This window comes from Rhineura floridana, chromosome 7 (assembly GCF_030035675.1).
Source record: "Rhineura floridana isolate rRhiFlo1 chromosome 7, rRhiFlo1.hap2, whole genome shotgun sequence".
Lineage (NCBI taxonomy): Eukaryota > Metazoa > Chordata > Lepidosauria > Squamata > Rhineuridae > Rhineura > Rhineura floridana.
Genome location: NC_084486.1, coordinates 143,536,738 through 143,561,576, shown reverse-complemented (window position 1 = coordinate 143,561,576; position 24,839 = coordinate 143,536,738). Strand labels below are relative to the sequence as shown.

Sequence of the window (24,839 nt, the reverse complement as noted above, 5' to 3'; positions counted from 1 at the left end):
CAATTTTTATTGGGGAGGGGGGTTGTTCACCTAATCCATGGCTTTCCTTACCAGCCTGGAGAGCTCAGAAGAGTTGAGACCAGTCCCTAAGATGGCTGCCCAAGACCACCAAAACAGGTCATGGAAGAGGAGCAATCACAGCTGGAGCAGCCAATGAGGTTGGAAGGTGCAGAGGAGCCACCCTCCTGACACCACCATTGCCGGGACAGGGCAGGGCAATAGTGGGGTGGAGTTGCACAGGAGCTCCCCTTCGCCGCCCCACTGCACCAGCTGCTCCAAGGAACTGTACCAAGGAAGAAAGTTTTAGAGGGATAAAAGCATGCAACCAGCTACAAATGCCAAGGCCTATTTGTTTGTTTGTTTATGTATTTGTTTATTTATTTATTTATTTCATTTATATCCCGCCCTTCCTCCCAGCAGGAGCCCAGGGTGGCAAACAAAAGCACTAAAAACACTTTAAAACATCATGAAAACAGACATTAAAATACATTAAAACAAAACAACTTTAAAAAACATTTTTTAAAAAAGCTTTCAAGACTTTTTTTTTTAAAAAAAGGTTAAAAAACATTGTTTTTTAAAAAAAAGGTTTAAAAGCATATTAAAAAGCAACTCCAACACAAAAGCAGACTGGGATAAGGACTCAACTTAAAATGCTTGTTGAAAGAGGAAAGTCTTCAATAGGCGCCGAAAAGATAACAGAGATGGCTCCTGTCTAATATTTAAGGGTAGGGAGTACCAGGGGTCGGGGTTGCCACACTAAAGGTCCGTTTCCTATGTTGTGTGGAACGGACCTCCTGATAAGATGGTATCTGCAGGAGTCCCTCACCTGCAGAGCACAGTGATCGACTGAGTATATAAGGGGTAAGACGGTCTTTCAGCTATCCTGGTCCCAAGCTGTATAGAGCTTTGTACACCATTTACAAGTTTTTAATCTGGCACCAAAAAAAGTACAGCATCAGGGTTCCTTACCAGCTCTGTCTCACATCAGTTTCCACAAAGAGCTGAAGTTACCGTGGGGCCAGATTTAGAGGAGCATGTTCACATACAAGGCTTAAAACTGCTCAAAGCCTCTCTTGAGCATTGTTCATGTGGAAGAGAAAACCAAGGAGGATTTGTTGTGCAAATGAGCATGCTGGTCCCTGGAGGCCTTACATTCTCGCCACAAGCAAAGCAGTCACAGTTTTAAGTATTGTAGTTGAAAAATACTCCAAGTTGTTGTCCCCTCCAGCACTCCTATGAAAATGCATGCATTTGTCCACATGAAGCAAATTCACCTTTAAAAGAGGGCTCACCTAAAACTGTGACACTATGTGGCACCTTTGGGGAGCTGCCAGGGCACCAGTGCTCTCATTTATTTATGTAAATATTGACAAACCGTGCTTTCATGCAAAACAGCTGGTTGGCAAAGAACCTCCAATTTGAAAGGCCTGACTGAAAAATAGAGCTTTCAGAAGTCATCAAAAAGAGACCAGGAATTACTCCTGCTGAATTTCTATTGGCGTGGAGTTCCATAGGGCAGGGCTCAAGGCTCAAACCCTAGTAAAGGGTAGCCTAACTTAAGGTGTATGTGGGACCACCAGAAGTGCCCCATCAGAAGACTTCTGAATTGAAAATGGAAATGGACTGCCTTCAAGTCAATCCTGACTTATGGTGACCCTATGAACAGGGATTTCATAGTAAGCGGTACTCAGAGGGGGTTTACCATTGCCTCCCTCTGAGGCTAGTCCTCCCCAGCTGGCTAGGGCCTGCTCAGCTTGCCACAGCTGCACAAGCCAGCCCCTTCCTTGTCTGCAACTGCCAGCTGGGGGGCAACTGGGCTCCTTGGGACTATGCAGCTTGCCCACAGCTGCACAGGTGGCAGGGCACGTAACCCCTGAGCCACTCACTGTGGGGATGATCTTTAGCTGGCCCTTGACACCCAGGAGACACGAGTGGGGATTTGAACTTGCAGACTCTGGACTCCCAGCCAGGGTCTCCTCCCCACTGTGCTATACCAGTGGAACATAAAAGTTCAGACAGACCGTAAAGTGCTTTTGGGGGGTTAAGTTGTTTAGGGCTTTGTGAATTAACACAACAACATTGAATCTGGCCCAACAGTAATCAGTGGTGCAGAGCAGGATCTTTGTCTCACCACAAGGAAGACAGACACGTCTGCAAAACTGGATTGCTTACTTAACAACATCAGCCATTACTTGTTGCAGCAGAGACGAGGAAGAAAGCGGAAAGAGAAACTAAACTCACACCTCAGGAAGGCCACTTCAGTTCCTGGACCTATATACATTAGTAGCTCTTTCTCTCTCTCAGTGCGCTGGGTATTAGACTGTTGCTTATTCCAGCAATCAGTTAAGCTCTCTCAACAGCAGAGTAACATGTTGCCATAAGCCTGATCCTGTCAGCTGTCTGACCACTCCAATCTGTCTGCACTAGCTGCAGCTTCTAGACCACATACAAGGGGAGCCCCACGTTTTTTTAAAAAAAAGATGTTTTGTTTTACAGATGTTTTTAGTGTTTTGCCACTTGTTGGTTGCTGCCCTGGGCTCCGTCGGGTGGGATACCAATGTAATAAACAAAGCAAGTATGTTACCATAATCAAGTAGAGTAATCAGGGCCCACCTCTAACACCTCCCCTTTCACTTTTCTTCATCTGGCGCTTCAGTTGGCGCTGGGGTGGCTAGCTCTTGTCTGCTATTTTGATTTTCCAAATTACCCCCTGTGTAGCATGCCTACATCAGGGGCATTATATGACAAACAGACCCAGCCACCTGGCGCTGAACCAATGCATTGCTAGTGCTACTGTCCATCGGAGGGGAGGGGGCTGCAGAGGGCATTTTGCTGAACCCCCTCCAAAAAAACCTTGGATCCAGTTCCCTGGGTATCATCCTCATTTCCAGGAAGCTCATCTTTGCATTTTGTCTGCTTTTAAAACTTTTTTAAAAAATTCCAATAAATATATTTCTGTTCCAAAATTCTGTTCCAAAATTTCCACAGCTCATCTCCCCCCCCCGAACAAAGTTGTCTTTGAGTCAAGGCTCTCTGGGGGAGCCAGTCTGTTCTTATTCCATTAAAATTGTGTCAGGATAGGATGGTGCACGGAGAGTCCCCAGGGTGCAGGAGGTGAACTCATCCTGACGGCCACACGTTTTTCTCCCTTTTTAACCGGACATGGAGGTGGGTGGGAGTGCAAAGTGATGAGCCCTCCTGCAAGCAGAAGCAGCCGGCCCAAAGCCAGCACAGGATTATACTTGTCAGCCAGTTATTTCCTGTGACTTTTGGGAAAGGGACAAAAGGAAGAGAGCCTTGTTAAAGCCTCTCCATAAAACGAAAATGATTTCCTCTCCCCCTCATTCCCGTCTGCCTCGGTTGTAAAGTTGGAGGGCAGTTTGCCTTGCTGAGTTGGCTTTATAAGGGCTGGATTTTATTTTTATATAAACTCCAGTGTTCTCTAGAGATAAAGGGTTGTTAAAAAAAAAAAATCTATACTTCATGCGAAAATTATTCCTTGTGCTACTTCTTGCTGAAAAGTTCAGGCAGAAATCAAGGGTGAGGAGGTCGGGAGAGTTTCACAAGATCACTGACCCCTGATTAATTTCATATTCATACAGAGTTATCCAAACTTCTCTTTGCACAGCTTGGGTGGCACAGGAGCAACCAGATGAGGAGTGTACTCTTTCGTACATTTTTTTTTTCAGTTTTGATTTTTTACAATTTTTACTTAAACAACACAAATGCAAAATAAAAGTTAGGTTACAATACCATAAAAATTAAACATGCAATATATCGGTGAGGGCTATAGAGTAGAAAGTGTTCTCTGTTTATCTTTTCCTGCAGCCGTCTGTGAAGAAAAGGGTCCCAACTGCTGTGTCCAGTCATAGACTCAATATTTAACTGGCAGAGGACAAATTCCAATCAAGTAATCGCAGATGGCTGCCAGGGCTGACCCCAGGCATGCTGTGGCCCTTGGCCCCGGCACTCCCCTTCTGCGATTCGCAGGAGTATTGGTACCGTGGATTGCAGGGCGGGAGATCCCAAGCCACCCGCCATTCCCCCATTCTACTTACCTTTCTCTGTGCTGTTTTTTTCAGTGGCGTGCATGGCACACGCAGGTTTGCCATCGATCAAGATGGCGGCTGAGGTTTCCCTAAGGGGCTGCAGCCTCTGCTGCCATCTTGGTTGATGGCACAGATGCATGCTACACGTGCGCATTGCTGCCATCAACCAATCACAGCACGCGCAGCAGCAAAAAAAAGAGAAAGGTAGGTGAAGCAGAGGAATGGCAGGCAGCTCTGAAGCTCCTGCCCTGCTATCCGCGGCAGAATTGCTGCTGAGGATTGAGGAAGGGGGGGAAGGGGGGCCTCTCAGGGGCCCTGTAGCACCAGGGGTCCTTGGGCCAGTGCCCCACCTGGCCACCCTTTAGAACCGGCCCTGATGGCTGCACCCCATCAGGTCAACCAGTGGTGGAAAGGTTTGAGGTTTCAGGGGGCTGAACGCACAATTCAGCTGTTTCTGTGGGGGGGCTGTGGGAGAGCCTTGCCTACATCTCAGGGGTCACCAACCTTTTGGGGGTCAGAGAGCACATTTGGAATTTTGAGGAAGTGTCATGGGCAACAGTCTCAAAATGGCTGCTGTGGGGCTTGACATGTCACAAAATGGAGTCCGTGGAGGCCTGGCATAACAGCTGCCACATCTAAACTAGCAACAACAACAAGGCAGGACCACAAGAGGCTCTTCCATCAGTTACACCATCAATGAGGGGAAAGGCATCTGGACCACCGCTGCACTCCCTCACAGAGAGAAGCTCTTTGCACCTCTGTTCTGAGCAGATGGGAGGGTGGGCATCCAATGTAATGTGAGCATGTTTGGGGGAGGGTCAATGTAGGAGGGCTGAGCCAGTGCAAACAAGAATAAGCAGGAAAAGCAAACTGCTGTGGCTCTTTCAGGGGATATTTACTGAATGGTTTTGTGGATGCTGTTGGAGGTACTGGCAGGCATAAGGAAACCCACAGAGGGCATGATGGTGATCCCTGCCATTCCTGATGGCCTTCTTCAGCAGTGCCAGAGGTGAAGGCCCAGTACCTGCAGAGGTGGCTGATGGCACCTTTAGAAAGAATGCAAAAAGGAGTAACTTGTTCTCAAATCTGCCAGCTATGAAGATTATTCCTTTCTGAAGAATAATCTGCAAGTAATTAGAAATCCACGACTGATATACGAACAACTTTATATGAAATGCTATTTAAAATACATGAAACACTGCCGTTATAACAAGAAGTAAAAAATATAGCTATCATTTAAGCTTCATGCAAACCAGCAAAAAAATAAATAAATCACGCTGGCCATCTCTGGGTTATATTTGTACCCCAATGAGATTTCTAATGGAAGGATGGAGTAACTGTCCCCCAGAGACCATTTTTCCCTCTGTTGCCCGCACAAGTGTGCTTGACAATACCAAAGCACCTTCAGCCAAAAAAATACTTATTCAGAGGAGAAATAATTTGTCTGAGCAGTATGTGCTCGCCCCTTCCCTGTGCATATCGAGTACAACACAATTTCTGGGGTATATGATGCTCCTAGTGTTTTTTTGTTTCCCGAAGGAAAACAGTAAGTGGTAACTGGCTAAAATTCGGGGATGTTGTACTGGTGACTATTTGTGACAATGTCCTAGAACAGCTATTCCCAACGTGGGCAGTAGGGCCCCCCCTGGGTGGCGTTACAGCCTTTCAGGGGGGCCTTGGCGTGACTACAAACTGTAGGGGGGGCGTTTGGGTTCATTAGGGGGGCGTTGACATTTGGCGGTCTGATGCGACCGTTGAAGCATTTAAGTTTAATTTTATTTAATACACAAATCATTAATTTTTAAACTGTTTTGTCCCCAGTTAGAATGTATTTAATAGTCTCAATTCATGGAAATAACACTATAAATAGTGTGTGCTCTTCAGTAAAGAAATTCTGAATAGCGGCCAGTGTCATATCAAGGAATGGGGATATTAGCCATGCCCCGGTACTAGGTAATGTTCCAATGCTGTCTTACGGGATGTTGGAACCAATCACGAGAGAGTGTTTGATAAGCTGGGTGTATTGATGGAGGGCGCATTCTTCCAATGGATGAGTGCCATGTGCAAACAGGTGACGCAGACAGTCAGTTATTCGCTGGTTTTCTTCAGGAATGGGACACACTTGCTACCCGTTGTTTCTGTGATGTTTAAATGAACTTGTTTAATGAAACAATGCCGGTAAACTGAATGAGTTTGTTGTTAAGTATATTAAGTATAATAGGAAGCATTGGCAAATATTTAATCTGAGGGGGGCATTGGGCACAAAAAGATTTTGGAAAGGGGCGTTGGGTCGAAAAAGTTTGGGTAATGCTGTCCTAGAAGAACAACCCTGTAGGTGTACTCATATGTAAACTGCACAATATAAATGCACCTGAGGCAGAAATTTGCCCCCAGGGCCTTCTGCTGGGATATATTTGGACCCCAGTGTTTTTTTGTTTTCAGAAGGAAAATGGTTAAGTGGTAGCTCGCTGAAATTTAGAGACATTGTACAGGTTGAAATTAGTAACAATGTCCTAAAAAGACATTCCCATAGGTCTACTTATGTGTAAATAAAAGGTGCACCTGGGTCAAAATGGAGCCCAAAAAACTAAATGGAAATAAAAGTGGGTGGGACATTTTTTTTTTTAAATTGTCTTAACCTGATACCTCTTGAAAAGTCTAGGCAAACCTTTTAAATATAAATATGATTCCGATGAAAACAAAAAGGAGAGCATAGATTGTCAATGTTTGCTTATCTGCCCCATATCTGGGATGGAAATCAATCCAGCAAATACAATCAGCATTCACTGTTGCTGTTGCTTTCAGTCTGCAAACAATATATAACTGACTGTGTTTTTCCTCCTTTGCACTGAAATGAATGGGGTGGAATAACATGCAATTTACATAATTAATTACGTACATCATGTAAGTTATGTTGTTTCCCCACAGACTGAGAGACAACGTAGGTTTTGGTGGGGGATGAACTGCAGCAGAATGCTGCATGCAACAAATCCAGGGTGGAATGGAAAATGATTCCTTCTTATATCCCTAATAATATATCGAACAGAAGAAACAATTCCATTCATTTAAAATCCATATCACAAACCTTCATATGCTAACATTTCAAAAACAAAATGCAACAAGTACCTTAAAACTTTCAAACGTGAAAGAACAACCGTAGAATAGGTAAAGCAGCTTCCACAAATGTGGATTGTTGAAAAGGTGGCAGAATTAACCTGCATCCCTGCTGGGCAGCTCTGGCCACTCTCTGGGCTTAGAACTTGCACAATGCAACTTATTCCCACATCCTCTCTCTGCCACTTCTCAGCAGGACCATCAGATAAGGGCAGTAGCGTAGTGACGAATTCAGAAGTGCAGGGTCCCTTCATGATAGTCCCACCAAGCCTCCTCGTAGTCATGCCCCCAGGATTCACTGTCTCTTTTGCAATTTATTTATTTATTTGATTTATATCCCGCCCTTCCTCCCAGCAGGAGCCCAGGGCAGCTAACAAAAGCACTAAAAACAATCTAAAACATCATAAAAACAGACTTTAAACTACATTACAACAAAACATCTTTAAAAACATATTAAAACAAAACATCTTCAAAAACATCTTTTTTATTTTTTAAAAAAGCTTTAAAAACATCTTTAAAAACAATTCCAACACAGATGCAGACTGGGATAAGGTCTATAATTGCAGAATTATAGAACCAGAATAAAACTGCCATATGCACAGGTTTCTGGCACCAAAAAAATCTCTCTCTGGAGGCTAAATGTTGCCAGAAACCTTTTGCTTTTAGGAATATGAAATGAAGTCACGTCTGGGACTGGGATTTGGGAGACCAAGGTACGTGACATGAAGCTCACTTCTCACTTACTCTAGGAACCAATCAGCATGAAAGGGAAGGCGTGTATTAGCTACCGAGAAGAGTCTTCTCAGTGACTGACTTACCCCCTTTTACTCTGATTGTCTCCAATCAGCACAAAAGGACAAGGAAGCATCCTGCTAGGGAAGTGATAAGACTCTTCTCCGTGGCTAACATGCTCCCCTTTCATTCTGATTGGCTTGTACACAGGGACCCTGCTCCCAAAAAAGTAAAGGGTCTATATCCCCCCATGACTCTGGATGGCTACACCCCTGGGTAAGGGTAGAACCCCCAGAACAGTGATGGCCAAGAACTACGGCAAAGGCTGTAACTCAGTGGAAGAGCAACTGCTTTGCAATGCAGAAGGTCCCAGGCTCAATCCCCGGCATCTCCAGGTTGGGCTGGGAGAGGACCCTGCCTGATATCCTAGAGAGCCGCTGCCAGTCAGTGTTGACAGTACTAGACTAGATGGACCCCAATGGTCCAATTCAGTATAAGGCAGCTTCCTACATTCCTATGTCCTGCATTCGCCCCTTTCCTCCCTAGGCCCCATCTATACTACACATTTATTCTATCATTCCCCTTTAAACAGTCATGGCTTCCCCCAGAGAATCCTGGGAACGGTTATTTGTTCAGGGTGCTGAGAGACCCTCCCAGAGCTACGCGCCGCATTCACACTGGACATTTATTCCACTATTATTCCCCTTTAAACAGTCATGGCTTCCCCCAGAGAATCCTGGGAACGGTTATTTGTTCAGGGTGCTGAGAGACCCTCCCAGAGCTACGCGTCGCATTCACACTGGACATTTATTCCACTATTATTCCCCTTTAAACAGTCATGGCTTCCCCCAGAGAATCCTGGGAACAGTTATTTGTTCAGGGTGCTGAGAGACCCTCCCAGAGCTACGCGCCGCATTCACACTGGACATTTATTCCACTATTATTCCCCTTTAAACAGTCATGGCTTCCCCCAGAGAATCCTGGGAACGGTTATTTGTTCAGGGTGCTGAGAGACCCTCCCAGAGCTACGCGCCGCATTCACACTGGACATTTATTCCACTATTATTCCCCTTTAAACAGTCATGGCTTCCCCCAGAGAATCCTGGGAACGGTTATTTGTTCAGGGTGCTGAGAGACCCTCCCAGAGCTACGCGTCGCATTCACACTGGACATTTATTCCACTATTATTCCCCTTTAAACAGTCATGGCTTCCCCCAGAGAATCCTGGGAACGGTTATTTGTTCAGGGTGCTGAGAGACCCTCCCAGAGCTACGCGCCGCATTCACACTGGACATTTATTCCACTATTATTCCCCTTTAAACAGTCATGGCTTCCCCCAGAGAATCCTGGGAAGTGTAGTTTCTGAAGGGTGCTGAAAGCTGTTAGAAGATTCCTGTTCCCCTCACCGAGCTACAATTCTCCGAGTTTTCTGGGGAAAGGAAATTACTGTTAAACCACTCTGACAAACTGTAGCTCTGTGAGGAGAATAGGGGTCTCCTAACAACTCTCAGCACCCTTTACAAACTACACTTCCCATAATTCTTTGGGGGAAACCATGATTGTTTAAAGTGGAATAAATGTTCAGTGTGAATGTGGCCACAATTTGCAAAGTGGTTTAGCAATCCCTCTTCCGAGGGATGTTGTGGGAATGTTGTTCAACTACAACTCTCACCATTGCTGACCATTGGCCATGCTGGCTCGAGCTGATGGGAGTTTGAGTCCAACAACATCTGGAGGGCACCATGTCACCTATCCTTGCTTTAGGTGTTGCCAGTTCTGCTGCTCTGGCTATTCCTCCTGCTGCTCTTTGAAGGTTCCAGGATAACCAAGGAGAAGAATTCATGTTACCGCGGAGCAACCAGGGCTAGGTAGCATGAGACAGGTGGGGCATCTCTTCACCTGGGCAGCGGAACAAGTTACAGTTGCTGGCTCTTCCTGGTGTCAGGAATTTGAACTTTAAATGGAGGCTCTGAATAGGAATGGACAGATTGGTTAAGTTTGGTTTCAGATTCTCATTTTTCACCATATTATTGCATCAGTTTGCGGCGGGGGGTTAAGCCCTCGTGCAAATTTGTCAGCATTTCACTGCACATCTCTTCTAACGTATTCATTTTCGTATAAAATTGTGCCTAATATACATTCTAACAAGCATTATATATCTTATTTTCACTTATTTTATGCACATGTCCTCATCCTCCTAACATGTGGATTTTTGCAACAGTGGCTGGTGCTCACTGGGTCTGGTGGGTCAGAAGGTAGGGAGGCCAACAGTAGATGGCGCCAGAGCCAATGACAAGCATAGCCAGAGCCAATGAGAGGCAGAGCCAACTCATTCTAACTTCCTCCCCATCTTTCTCCTGGCTGAGTTCTGCAAAGGCTCATGGGGCAGTGCCCCATTTGCCTTAATGGTGCAGCCTCCAGCGCATTTTGTTCACTTTTTTAAAATTGACCTATATTGCAAAATTCAGAGAAGTGCATTTTTTTAAAAAAAATAGCTGTTTCATAAGAATGTTTATTTATTTATTATTTGATTTATATCCTGCCCTTCCTCCCAGCAGGAGCCCATAAGAAGAGACTGCTGGATCAGGCCAATGGCCCATCTCGTCCAGCATCCTGTTCTCACAGGGACCAACCAGATGCCCATAGGAAGCTCGCAAGCAAGACCTGAGGGCAACAGCACTCTCCCCACCTGCAGTTCCCTCCAACTGGCATTTGGAAGGATACTGCTCCTGATTATGGATGGAGGCAGAGCATAGCCATCATCATCATCACCTCTGCTTACAAAGAGACTGTGCTGATACAAAACAAGCCTCCGCTCTGAATAGCGAAGGTTGTCTTTAGGGGCTTGGGGTGTTAATGGTTACTTCTTTGTAAAAAAAACTACACAATCTATAAAATACAATTAGTTACTGAACAGAGCATCCTCTTCAGTATCAACATTTAGTATAAACACAGCATATAAAAATGAATACAAGAAAAAATCATAGCAAACACAGTAGACTGAACAAACTGTCCCCTGGGCTTCAAGGGAAAAAAATCATGTTTAAAAAATTCAACCTTATTTTTAATCATGGTAGATTAGACAAAAGAAAATGAACTCATTTCTTAATCACTATATAATAAAAAAGCAAAACAATTAAAACAGCCAGCCCCCTTTTATAATACCAAACCAAATTTCATCTAACTGCAGTTGGAAATAGATATGATTCAGTTTACTCAAGCACACCCTTACAAGATCAACACACTTCATGTTCATCAAACATATCAACATTCTGAATGAACATACACAAGCTGACTATTTTAGCACACCTCAAATCACACTCTGCAAGCACTCACATAATTCAGTCTCCCATCCTAAATCAAAAAAGCACACTCACGTCCACTCACGTCCACATCATGAGAACCACTCAAATCTGAATATATACAAACAAGTAGCAGCTTATACCAAACACTCCCCCTTGTTTCTCTCTCAAGGGGGCAGAAACTATCCCCACCAGGCTCTCACCCTGGAGGTACCGTAGGCAATGACACTTCCCTCATCTCTCACCCAAGGGACCAAAAACTATTCAAGTATCAACCTTTCATCCTAAAAAAGGGGGCAGGCATTCACTCACAACAACCTACCAGTTTGCCTGTCTCTCGTCAGCACTTGCAGACTACCGTAATGATTTCTCTTGGAGGTGAGTAATACATTCTAGCTGCAGAATCTAGCTTTTCCTGCTGCAGAAAGTTGATTTTTTTTATGGTGGTGAATTCAGAGAAGCTCTGTCTATAGATTTGCTTGGCTGAACTTAGCTGGAGGGGTTGATTTAAGATAATAACAGCAGTAATAACATTTTATTTTCCAAATCTCCCTTCTGCATCTGAGATGCTTCAGGGTGCGCATACTCTAATGAAAACCATTTCTAAAACACACACACACACACACAAATGTTTATAATAAAGCCTCACTCATTAAAATTAACAATGGAAATAAATTATATGGGGTCTGAGGAGGGGAGGGGAGACACCACGGCCAACAAATTGTGGTGAGGGGAGGGAAAACAGGAACAAGAGTATTGAGCAAAGTGGGGGAAATACTTTAAGCAATGTTTTGGGTCACTGATAGGGAAAATAATGGTGTCACTTGCACGGTAGGTTTTGGAACGATTCCACTTTTGGAAGAAATTACCTCCTAATTTTTAATTACGGATACATAATACCTTGATGAATGGCTGTTATTTACCAGAATGTCTGTGCGGAATGACTGAAAGTCAATTAAAAGCTTCTTAAATGGCTACATTACATGGCCAAGGCGATAAAAGTTGTGCTATTTATTTTTCATTGCTGTTGTTGTTTTCTGTGACAAGATGAACAGCTGCGGGTTATCCTGTCCACTCGGGTGAAAATTAAAAATGAGAAGAAATGTTCACTACTGGTAAAGGACATTCACCACATAAAGATGATGATGACAATAAATAATAATAACAAAGTATGCCTTTCAGGACACAAATCCTTCCAACGTGGCTTACACAGCAACATGAAAATTCATTTAAAAAACCCCAAACCAATAATCAAGATATAAAAAGCCATCAGGCTCCTTCCCACAGGGCCGCTGGTTTCGACGGCTCAGATGGGCTCAGGAGGACACTCCAGTTGATGTCTTCTTTGTCTGCCTCCCTTGCTCTCCTGGAGCCCTTCCCACAAGGCAGTTGGTGGCAGATGGCCCCATCTGGTCCTCTCTGCACCGCAACACGGTGGTTCTTTGGGGCAGAGAGGGAATTAGACGAAGCACACAGCATGTCCCAACCTTGTTGTGGGAGCCTTCCTCCAGTTCTCATAGCCCTAGAGGCTGTGCCCACAACACAGAGGTGGCTTTTTGCTGAGCCTTGACAGTTTCCCTTCTGCTGTCCAAGTCTATTTAACTCCAATTATTGGACAAAGTCTATTGAACTCCAACTATTTGCCACCGCCTCATTCCATGCAGAAGCGGAAGGTGGCAAACTGGAAAGCCCACCCGCTAACTTAGGGTGGCCACGTATGCATCGGCTTCGTACAAGACCAAAGAAGGCCTAGGCCAACATAAAATTTGCATATCCTCATTTAGATGCAAATCCAGAAGTAATTAGTATTCAGCTAAATAATAGTGGTAGCACAAGAATTAGTGCTAGGGCAATGGGGCTTTCCCTCCCCTTTCCTTCTCTAGTCCACACCCTGAATTTGTTCTGGGGTTCCCCCAACCCTCCAGAGTAGACTTGGGAACGGTGCAGAAGGTGAAGGGGGGGGAAGTCCCAGTGCACTAGTGCTAATCCTCGTATTAATACTATTATTTAGTTAAGTGCCACCCACAATATGTCTCACCGTAGTGGAGGAGATTGTGTGCCTGCTCCATCCGCTGTCCTTTTGTTTAAACTGGACTTAAACTGGATAACCCTTAAAATAGAGGATGCCTTCAAACAGAGAACTGTCCTCCATAAAGGAGGGCACATGGCCACCTTAGGCAGCGCTTACTTGGGAGCAACACAAAACAAAATCCAAGCTGTTTGGGAATTTCACTTCTATGTGAACACACACACCCCACGAACCCCAGAGTTTGGGGAGAGACAGCAGGGAAAGGTGTGATAAAATCTGACGTCTGTCTTCTCCTTTGGCATGAAGCAAAATTGTTCCCAGGAGCATTCACATTCTCAGAGTCAATTCCATTCACGTTACTGGCATGATACGGCTGGGGGTGGTGCCAAAGCAAACACGGCCACAGCCAGAAAAAACTCCCCAAGCCCAGATAGGGGCAAAGAGCTATTTCAGTCCCAAATACCTCCTAGTGCTTGCATGGGCACCCGGGAGATGTCCAAAGCTAGGGTGAAAGCATGCTGATCCAGAGAAATTTGGAGACATTTCCCGAGGCGCCCTCCTTTCCCACTTGGGCAATAGACACTGAGCTCTGCTATGTGAATGTCTGTTTTGCAATTGCATGGAGTGATTGTCTCAGTCTTCCTCAGCCCCGTCCCCCTGTGCCTCCCTGTGCCCAAAATCTCCCAGCCAAGAACAACACACAAGGCTTCTGGAAGGAAGAGAAGGCATGATTAATGCACATCAGGAACTGGAGCAACACTGGCGTGGGAAGGAGCGTGGACTCATCCCATGAGATTTCAGTGGCTGAGTTTCTGCCTTGCATGCAGAAGAGCCCCGGTTCAATCCCTGGCATCTCCAGGTAGGGCTGAAAACCCGGAGAGCTTCTGCCAGTCAGTGTGGACAATACTGAGCTAGATGGACCAATGGTCAGACTCAGTAATAATGCAGCTTCCAACATTCCTATGTGCCAGTGTTCGCAAGCAGTGCAAGAAGGATCAGGAAGGCACTGGTGCCCACGTTGCTGAAGGAAACATAGGAAGGAGCCCCAATTAGCCCCGGATTCTCTTGTCCTGATCTCAGTTCAGCACTTGCTCTGCCTGCGTCCTTTATCTTCCTTCGCCACAGTGGTGCTTTTCTGACCCTGGTCTCCACCCTCTCTGGCTACATATTCTATTTTGCAGCCAGTTTCCTGGCTCACAGGCTGATCGTTCAGAATGAGGAGGCAGCCAGCCTGCGAGAGCCAGTGTGGGGGAACGGTTAGAGCATCAGACCTGGACCCAGAGGCCAGACTTCAAATCTGTGTTGCACTCAGGTCCTGCTTCCGGGCTTCCCACAACAGGATGCCAGACTAGATAGCCCTTTAGTCTGATCCAGCGGCCAGGCTCTTCTTACATTCTTACCCCCACACTGCCATGAAGCTCACTGGGTGACCTTAGGCCAGTTGCACACCCTTTCTCAACCTAACCTACCTTACAAGATTGTTGCGAGTATAAAACTCATGCATGCAAAGAACCATGCACGCTGCTTTGATCTCCTTGGAGAAAACGTGGGGTATAAATGTAATAATACTGAAAAAGCCAAACCACTTCATCTGCCTACCTTGTTCTAGACCCTGTCAGCTGTAATCTGTGTTTGACAGAAGTCCAGTGAGCTGTATTCACACAAAGCCTCTCCTCCTCCTCCTCCTCCTCCTCTCATCTTCTGGGCCCTGTGACTTCTTCAGCAACTGGCACCAGCGACAAGGAGGGCTGCTGTCACCCTAGGTCTGCATTCCTTAGAGATTGTTGGCTCTGCTGCAGCTGCAGAAGCAGCAGCAACAGCAGCAGCGTTATCTCGGCCAGACGGACTCTCTGTGAGTCAGCATTCATTCCCTTGGTGCTGGAGAAGGGCCAGGTTCCGAGCAAATGATTTCCAATACATGGGGCTTGTGGTCAGGCTGTGTGTTGAGAGGATTAATGGCAAAGACTTTGGTTGGGGTTGGGGTGCGGGGAGGGAAAGAGGTTGAAAGAATCTGGATCTAATTAACAGTAACATGGTGAAAAATTTGCAGTGCAGGGAAGTTTTTTGTTCCAGACCAGACTGAGGTGTCTATCCGGCCCAGTCTCCAGTCTCCGGCGGTGGGAAGAAGTCGAGGTTCCTAAATAAAGATGCAAGGTATTTAGAGAATAGCCTCCTTGCAGAGAAAATGCACCCCTGCTATCCTGGCATAGCGGAAGAGCTTGTTCTATGAGAATATTAGAGCTCAGCCAGGAGACAGACAGCAGTTTTGCATGTGTTTTTAGACTGCTGGGGACTGTATGAGAGTGGCTTCACTCCCCATGGAATTAACATTCATCAGAACATCGGAAACAAATGGAATAATGGCCAGAACACTGAGCAGTTGTACATTCCTGTTAACAGTCAGGTGCTGGCCAGGATTGAACAATCTTTGTCTCTGGAAGGACAAGCATTTGGGGAAAATAGCAAAACTGCTGTTTTGGCGACTCTGCTTGCCTAAATTAGAGACCCGAATGATCGCTACGCAAGACCAATTGGTATCCTTAAACCACATCTGCACAGAAATGGGGAGCTCCCAATTATACAGGAACAGGAGCAGTGCTATAGTTAAGGCATGATGGTTTTGTTAGGGTTCTACCCTTATAAAGCATGAAAATCCTAACACACTGACTCATTCAAGGAGTATTTATGCTCTTTGTCCCCACTTGGCTGGCATACCTGGACTACTGTGCTCCTATCTAAAAGGGATGGGGGAGAAATTTGTTTGATTTGCATTTGAACATGAACCTATCAAATATGCATCTCCTGGTGGAATTTCCAAAGTGGAAACTAGCTTTCGGATTTTCTCTGAATGTTATGATGCCATTCTCCAACTCAAGAATGTGTCGGGAAAGGCAGGTATTTTGTCATACAAAAACACACAATTAGTGAAAATAACACACAAAAATGCATATACTAGGCAAAATTGTACTAAAATGTACAAATTAGGAGAAATGCACAGGAATACATACTAATTTCCATGATAACTTAAAAAAATTATCAAAGGTACACAAAAATGGGGCAATCCAAACTTAAGACTGGAAAAAATGAGAAAATGAAATTGACAGATTTGTCCATCACTGCTGTGTAAAGTTGTAAATTTTAAAAGATTGATGTTGCACCCATGCTTGGTACCGAAAAGGGCAATTTTGTGTCTCAAAATGAACCACCAAACAGAGATTCATAGTGATTTAAAAAATCAACAGCACCACAATGGTGGCTGGTGGCTCCAAGTCAGTGGGGCAGTGGGATCCACTCCGGGTTTTAGTCCAAGCTTTCAAGGATCTGTTTGTACTAAAATTCAGAGTGGATCCCACTGCCCCCCTGACATGGAGCCACAAGCCACCACTGTAGTAACATATATCCTTCCTGCTTTCCTACTGGAGCTGGAATCTCCATCAATTTCTGTGTTAAGAGGACAAGTATCTGCATGCAAAGAAGTTGGAGCAGAGCTGTCATAAATCATTCTGCCTCAACCCTACCCCACACCCACCCAAGCAATTAAAGGATAATTATTCTGGAATGCAGTGTTTTTAAACGTTGTTTATTTGTTTACAGATCTGTACCCTGCCTTTCAGGGAGGAAATTCCAGCGTGGTTTACACCCACCATGAACATCAGTAAAACAATCAGCAATGTATAGGGCAAAGCTATTCACTATAACTATAAAACTGCAAGCAGCATCAAATCAATCAGTTCAGGGTGAACATACATTTGAAAAGCCTAGAAAAAGAAAAGAAAAAAAGGTCTTTGACTGGTGCTGAAAATCTAACACGGGCACCATATGAGGGATGAACAAAGTTAGCCAGTTTTGGTTTCTCTTCATTTTCTCATTTTCCCCAGGTTCTCCACATTTCCACGTCAGCTTGCGAATTTTTTTTTTTAAGTCCTCATGAGAATTTGTTAGCATTTAGTGTGAAGGTCTCCTAATAGACACATTTTTGCCAAGCAGTTTCCAATACTAATATAATGCACGTTGTGAGGTATTTGTCCCCTAACATATTCATCTACATGCACGCTTTCCCGTAGTATATGCATTTTTGTACACGTTACTTGGTTGGAGAACTGCATTGCAGAATTTGGAGAAGGGCGAATTTTAAACAGTGGCCATGTTTCAGTTGACATATTACTTGAGAAAGTGCAAATTAGGCAAGTTACCCTTAAATGCAAACTGAATCAAAGATTTCCCCCCCCCCAGTCACCAGCTGCCATTTCTCTGTTGCCAGAGGCATCTGGAGGAGAGCATCCAAAAATGAACTCAGTGAATGGGCAGTCTCAAATTAAGGTAGGCAATCCTCCAAGTACCCTGATCCCAAGCCAAAGAATCATAGAACTATAAAGTTGGAAGGGGACTTGGAGGTCATCTAGTCCAACCCACAAAGTCAAAGTAGGCTCTACCGTTCAGGATGCAACTACAGCATCTCTGACAGGTGGCTGCCCAGCCTTTGCTTAAATACTTCTAGTTAAGGAGAGCCCACCACCTCCCAGGGGAGACTATTCCGCTGTCAAAGTTTCTCCTGATGTTTAGCTGAAATCTGCTTTCGTGCAAATTCTATGCATTCGAGCCCCGTCCTCTGCAGCAACAACAGAGAACAAGGCTGCTCCATCTTCTGCATGAGAACCCTTTTGATATTTGAAGGCCACCGTGATATCTCCTCTTAACCTTTTCTTGTCCAGGTTAAACTTACTTTGCACTTTTAACTTGCCTCATTTATGTCAAGAAGGATCGCAGTCGGTGAACACCAGCCAAAGCTACTGAAAAGCATTCTGAGCCACTGAGGCAACTTGGGCTTCAGTTTCGGATGGACAAATCAGCTGATTTTGCTTTCTCATTTTTCTTATCTTAAGATCAGCTTGCCACATTTCTGTATCAATCTACAATTTTTCTTTTTTAAAAAAAAATCACATGCAAATGCAAACCAAACCAACTGTCTTACCCATCCCTAGCTTCAAGCAACAAAGCTGAATTACTGAGCACCCCCAAACTGAAATCACACCTGCACCATATATTTAAAGTACATTTATGCCACTTTAACAGTTATGGCTTCCCTCAAAAGATCCTGGGAACTGTAGGTTGCCCCTCACAAAGCTACAATTCCCAGCACCCTTAACGGTGGTGGCTGGTTATGTCCCCATATTCCTGTCTGCTGATTTCCACGAGAGGCAACACTGAAACTGAGAAGGATGAAGCTGACAGCCAGGGCCACACCTTGGAGTTTTTGTAAGTAAGGCAGACAGATGTGGGGCCTGGTTGAGAGCAAACTGAGACTGGTTGGGCAGTGCTCCACTTGCCCAAATGAGCCAGCCTCCACTGACCCTTAACAAATTACAATTCCCAGGATTCTTGTGGGGGAAGCCATAACTGTTAAAGTTGCATACAAGGGGTTAGAAGACACCCAGTGTGACACAGTGGCTTAGACTATCAGACTAGGACCTGGGACATAAGGGTTCAAATCCCCACTCAGCCATGAAGCTCACTGGGTGACCTTGGGCCAGTCACAGGCTCTCAGCCTAACCTACCTCACAGGGTTGTTGTGAGGATAAAATGGGGAGAGGGGAGGACCATATATACCACCTTGATCTTCTGGGGGAAAGGTGGAATAGAGATGTAATAAATACATAAAGTAAAATAAATTTAAATGTACAGTGTGGATGTGATTTGAGTCCTTCAAAGGGGATACAACCCTCCTCCTTGGGACAATGTGAGGCTAATGACAATGCATTACTTTTCAGAGTTGTTGCATGTCGTTTGTTATCTTTGGCCTTATTGTGGGGATAACAATAAAATTGGCCTCCCTAACAAGACTGATGTAAGATAATCACAGAATTGTAGAGTTGGAAGGGGGCTCTAAAGCCAGCAAGTCCAACCCCCTGCTCAATGCAGGAATCCAAATTAAAGCGTACCCAACAGGTGGCCATCCAGCTGCCTCTTGAAGGCCTCCAGTGTTGAAGAACCCACTATCTCCCTAGGTCATTGGTTCCATTGTCCTACCACTCTAACAGTTAGGAAATTTTTCCTGAAGTTCAGTCAAAATCTGGCTTCCTGCAACTTGAGCCCATTATTCCATGTCCTGCACTCTGGGACGATCAAGAAGAGATCCTACCCCTCCTTTGTGTGACAATGGACCTTTAGTGTGGCAGCACCTACCCTGTGGAATTCCCTCCCTTTGAATATTAGGCAGGCGCCATCTCTGCTATCTTTTTGGCGCCTTTTGAAGACTTTTCTTTTTCAACAAGGCTTTTAAGTTGAGAGCTATCCCAGTCTGTGTCTGTGTCAGAATTGCTTAATGTGTTTTTTAATAATATTTTAACCCTTTTAAAAAGTTTTTTAAATGTTTTTAACTCTGTTTTGTCTTAATGTATTTTAAGATTTGTTTTTATGATGTTTTAAAGTGTTTTTAGTGCCTTGTTTCCCACCCTGGGCTCCTGCTGGGAGGAAGGGTGGGATACAAATTAAATAAATAATAGCAAATAAATAAATAAATAACCTTTCAAGTACTTGAAGAGTGCTATCATATCTCCCCTCAGTCTTCTCTTCTCAAGGCTAAACATGACCAGTTCTTTCAGTCTCTCCTCATAGGGCTTTGTTTCCAGTCGCCTGATCATCCTTGTTGCCCTCCTCTGAACCTGTTCCAGTTTGTCTGCATCCTTCTTAAAGTGCAGTGTCCAGAACTGGATGCAGTACTCAAGATGAGGCCTAACCACTGCTGAACAGAGGGGAACTCGTACTTCACACAATTTGGAAACTATACTTCTGTTAATCCAGCCGAAAATGGCATTTGCCTTTTTTTTTGTAGCCACAGAATATATAAACAGTGCCTTAAAGCACAGTATAAATAGTAAGTATTATCAAGCCATGTTGAAGTTCCTTTCTAAAGAAATGAAATCCTAGGATCACAAAACCTTCCATTTAAGAAATGAGTTAAGGCTCTTACAAATTCACACGTGCACCAGAAAGCCTAGAAATTGTACGCTAAGACTCCCAGCTTAACTCCTATGCCATGTAGAGACTCTAACACCTACATTTTGCCATGGTCTTTCCATCCCAACCCTCTTTCTCTGCAGGCTGAGAGCTGCACTGATGTCTTCGGAGGTTGTGGAGACAGTGGCCAACTATCTGCTGTGGTTGCTAGCTTGGGAACTGATGTTGCCAAGGCAGTGCTTGTTTGGGAGGCAGGAATAAGGCCCGAGGTATACCTTACATTAAAAGCCCACTTACAGGGGACTGATCCAGATTGAAGCAGCAGCACGGTGGGCGCAAAATAACCCTTTCACCATGCTTCATGTTTCTGCAGAAAATTGTCCTGCCGTTGGCCCTCCAAGTTGCTATTCGCTGTCCCACGAGCAAACAAATCATTATCACACTCAACTCAAAGCTTGAGGAGGCCCTTGGCATGATGTCCTAGTGCAAGGATAGCCAAAGCGGCACCCTCCAGGTATTGCTGGACTACGGCTGCAATCCAATACACACTTACCTGGGAATAAGTGCCATTGAACCCAATGGAGATTACTTCTGAGTAGACATGTATCGGATTGCAGCCCACAATCTCATTGAATTGGATTACAGTTCCCATAATTACCAACCATGAATTATATTGCAGTTCCCATCATTCCTAACCATAGGCCATGCTAGCTAGGGCTGATGGGAGTTGGAGTCCAACAACACCTAGAGGGCAGGTACCACATTGGCTGCCCCTGCCCTGGTGAGTCCTGCCCTTATCCCAATTAGGGTTGCCAGGTTCAGGGCCTGAGACTGATCCTGTATCTTTAGGAGAAGAGAAAATCAGCCAAGTGCAGGTGTTCTTGCAACCCTGTAATGGAAAAAACCACAAGGTGGAATTCTCCCTTCCCCCTGCACAAGTATTAAAGATACAGAACACCTCTTGGTTGCCAGGCACAGCCTCCAAGAGGTCTTCTGTATCCTTAAAAGTTGTGCAGGGGGAAGGGAGAATTCCACCTTGTGGTTTTTCCCATTACAATATTGCACCAGTGTTGGGCTTAACCAACAGCAGCACTCTCAAGAGTGACACTATGTCCAGGGCATTATGGGAAACATCAGGTGTGGCTGTCTAGCTAACCAGTGCTGAGTACTCCCCCCCTCCAAAAAAGGGGCCAGGGAGGAGCTAGATAGGTGTCAGCTGTAGGCTGAGCAAAATGCTCAGGCAGCTGCCTGGGGATAGCACATGGAGATGCCAGGCCCGCACATTATGTGAACACCATGAAAATTCATTTCCTGCTCCCACTTTCAAGGAGGCAAGCCACTGTCCCATTCTAAAGTGGGCTTGCCTCTTCAGCTGTTGAAGCTGCCCTGTGGCAGAGATTTCAAAGAAAGCTCCTACTAGGTGCACACGCTGCAGTTCCAGTTGGAGTTTTCCTCAAACAACAGCCTTGCAGCTGGATGCAATGAACAGCATACCTGGGAATCCAAGAGATAACCCACTCATTTCTGTGCCCTTCCCCAGTGAATGTTTGCAATTAAGTGTTTTTACAAAGAATAAGGTAGATTTGCTCTGCACCTATTTGAAGGAAACTTCCAACCAAAGCTAAAGCTTTGGGGATTTATTAGCAACATTTCTTTTTTCGCTGTTTTTCTTATTAATAAAATATTTTCCTAAAGCAGCATTTAGCTGGATTGGGTTTTTTTTTTTTTTTTTTAAGTCTCATTGTATGACCTCATTCAAGTCTCTGTTATCTGGGAGCGCCTACTGGTTGCATATGGCTACACCGCCCCCTACAGGCATTTCAGCATAAGTGCTTGTATGTAAAATTCCCATGGAAGAATCCTTCTCCCATCCCATCTGTGTAGGACCCTTAGAGAGTGAGATCATGAAAGGAGAAAACGAAGCCAACAAAGCAAGTTGGGGGATTTTCCATGCCATAGTCCAAGAATCAGAAAACCTAAACAAATTCTCCATATTAAAAATTAAAAACAATCTTCATGGCAAAAACACTTAAGGGTGTTTACAGAGGCAGGGACTGAGCTATGCATATAATGAGTGGGAAGCTTTTCCTTCCCTGAGTGCCAGCTGCATTCATTCAGAGGACTGGCAAGAGCTGGCAATGGGAAACGCTGGATTCAAGAGTCCAGATTATTAACCAGGCTAAAAAAACTCTGCTTTTCTTTAAAGGCAGCTTAAAATCTACTAATTTTTAGTACAGGTTTCTTCATCCTCTAGTTATTTTGTGTGTGTATACACCTAAGCAGTGTATACCACTAGGGCAACTGGGGCACTGCCCCGCAGTGGCGTCACTAGGGTTGGTGTCACCCGGTGCGGTAACTCCTGGTGTCACCCCCATGGACCTCCTCCTGTATCAGACCATACAGAATCCTTAGTAATGTTTTTTGTACTAATGTTACTCGTAAATCGTAATTCCCGTATATCACTGAATGTAATGGCAATAGTAGTGACATAAACTAGCAAAATTAAAATTACACCTTTAAATTACAATATCATACGCACAGCTCAAATTCTTGCTCTTATTACTAATGGGAGTTAATTATCTTGCATATGCCCATAGTAAATTTTCAGATACTTTCAGACCCTCAGCAATTTTCAAGTGGTCTATGTAGAAGCAAGGTTTGGGAACCCCTGGAATAAGACACCTGCTTATGTCCCTATGCTGCTCTCTCCCCTCATTTAGGTGCCTGGGATGCATGCATGTGGACACACCTCCTTACAATTATGGAAAGTGATTCTTAATAATAAGTCTCCAGACACAAAGTTACATAGGTATTTATCAGTTGTTTAGTAGAAAATTCAGAGCTGCAGGGTCCCTTCATGATAGTTACAGCCACAAACATCCTTTTTTGCTCCTGGATTAAGAATGAGATCTTTGTTAATGCATTCTCTCACAACAACAAACATCTCTAGGAGCCAATCAGCATGAAAGTGGAGAGCGTTAGCAACTGAGAAGAGTCTTCTCAGTGGCTGACTCACCTCCTTTCACTCTGATTGGCTCCAATCTGCAGAAAAGGCAAGGAAGCATATTAGAAGACTCTTCTCAGTGACTAACACACTCCCTTTTCATGCTGACTGTAGGATGCTTGGAGACATAGGGACCCTGCTCCCAAAACAGCAGAGGGACTAAGATCCCCTGGGTGACTACCCTCCTGGTGCTTATGGACATGACCGTAATATATTTTGTGACGTGCAAGTTCGACATTATTTATTAAGTGTGTTTAGGATTACACTGATGGCATTCCCAAATATGTACTTTCACACAGACTTTGGTTTTCCATAACACAATATTTGTCCAAGCCTCCACACTGGGGGGGGGGCACTACTTGCACACCCCTTCCATAAGCGCATCAAAGTTGGATACACACCTGAACCAAGACCCAGACAAAAGGGCACTCAAAACAAAAAGGTAATTACAGTGGCTGAGTAGATCTTGTACAGTGGTTATACTGACTGGGCAGCCACTGTCCTTCACATTTTACAAAATACTTTTTCCTATACAAAGATTAAATTTCTGTGTATGAAAAAGTAATATATGAAGTGGTCTCAATAGTGAGAAAAGTAAAGAAGTGAATGGTGATCCAAATGTTTTTCATTCTCACGTTATGAAGCTAGCTGCCAGATGATGTATCACCTTCACTACGCATGCAGCGTAGACTGAAAAAACAGCACCCAAGCCACCATTCAATACGTGCACGTGTTCTTTCCGACATGAATCTACAGGTCTCAAAAAGTAATGTGTGACAAAGTCCTCAAACACCTTATAACATGCCTCAAACATGGTCTCTTGTTCTACCAGCATGCCTTCACACCATCACTTTGCCAAAACATAAGGATAGGTAAATTGCTTTTAGGGAGGTTCACAATTATGATTTCCTATTTATTTAATCTAAAAATATTTAAAATACATAAAAACAGCCAGGGGAAGATATTGGAGAAATATGAAATAAATACAAATTTAAAAAAAGGGGGAGAGGTAAAAAAAACCTTAAATGTGCTACTCACCATCTCTCAGCCTATCCTCCCCTCAGGATGAAAACAATGGAGAACCATGACCACCCCCAGGAAGAAGGGCACACTTAAAATGTAGAGGAAAAAATCATCTACAACCATAGTTAGAAATCAAATACTTATTGGGACACAGTATGAAGAAATATTTATATAAACATGACTATCAAATATGTTTATGAATTACACAATCATTAAATATATTTATAGTGCAATTCAATGTTTGTCTACTCAGAAGCAAGTCCCAATGTATTCAATAGGGCTTACTCAAACTGGGAAGTGTGCAGAGAACTACAGCCTCAAGTGATAAGGAACTTGTTCTTTCAGCTTGTTCTTTTAAGTTGAGACCATATCCAAGTCTGAGTCTGTGTTGGAATTGCTTTTTAATATGTTTTTAAGCCTTTTCTTTGTTTTTTAAAAAATGTTTTTTAAAGCTTTTAAAAAATATTTTCAAAGATGTTTTAATATATTTTAAAGTCTGTTTTTATGATGTTTTAAAGTGCTTTTAGTGCTTTTGTTTGCCGCCCTGGGCTCCTACTGGGAGGAAGGGCGGGATATAAATCAAATAATAAATAAATAAACTTCATTCACCCAACCCAAAATTCAGAATC

The 24,839-nt window shown here is 44.2% G+C and overlaps 1 long non-coding RNA gene across 4 annotated transcripts in view; it reads right to left on the bottom strand.

The window, feature by feature from the left end:
• LOC133389547 (uncharacterized) overlaps window positions 1-15,055 on the bottom strand; it is a 47,252-nt gene extending 32,197 nt beyond the window's left edge. For all 4 annotated transcript variants that reach the window (XR_009764129.1, XR_009764130.1, XR_009764131.1 and 1 more), the window contains exon 1: window positions 14,826-15,055. This is a non-coding gene — a long non-coding RNA (uncharacterized LOC133389547). The remainder of the gene's footprint in view (window positions 1-14,825) is intronic.
• Between the last annotated feature and the right edge of the window lie 9,784 nt (window positions 15,056-24,839).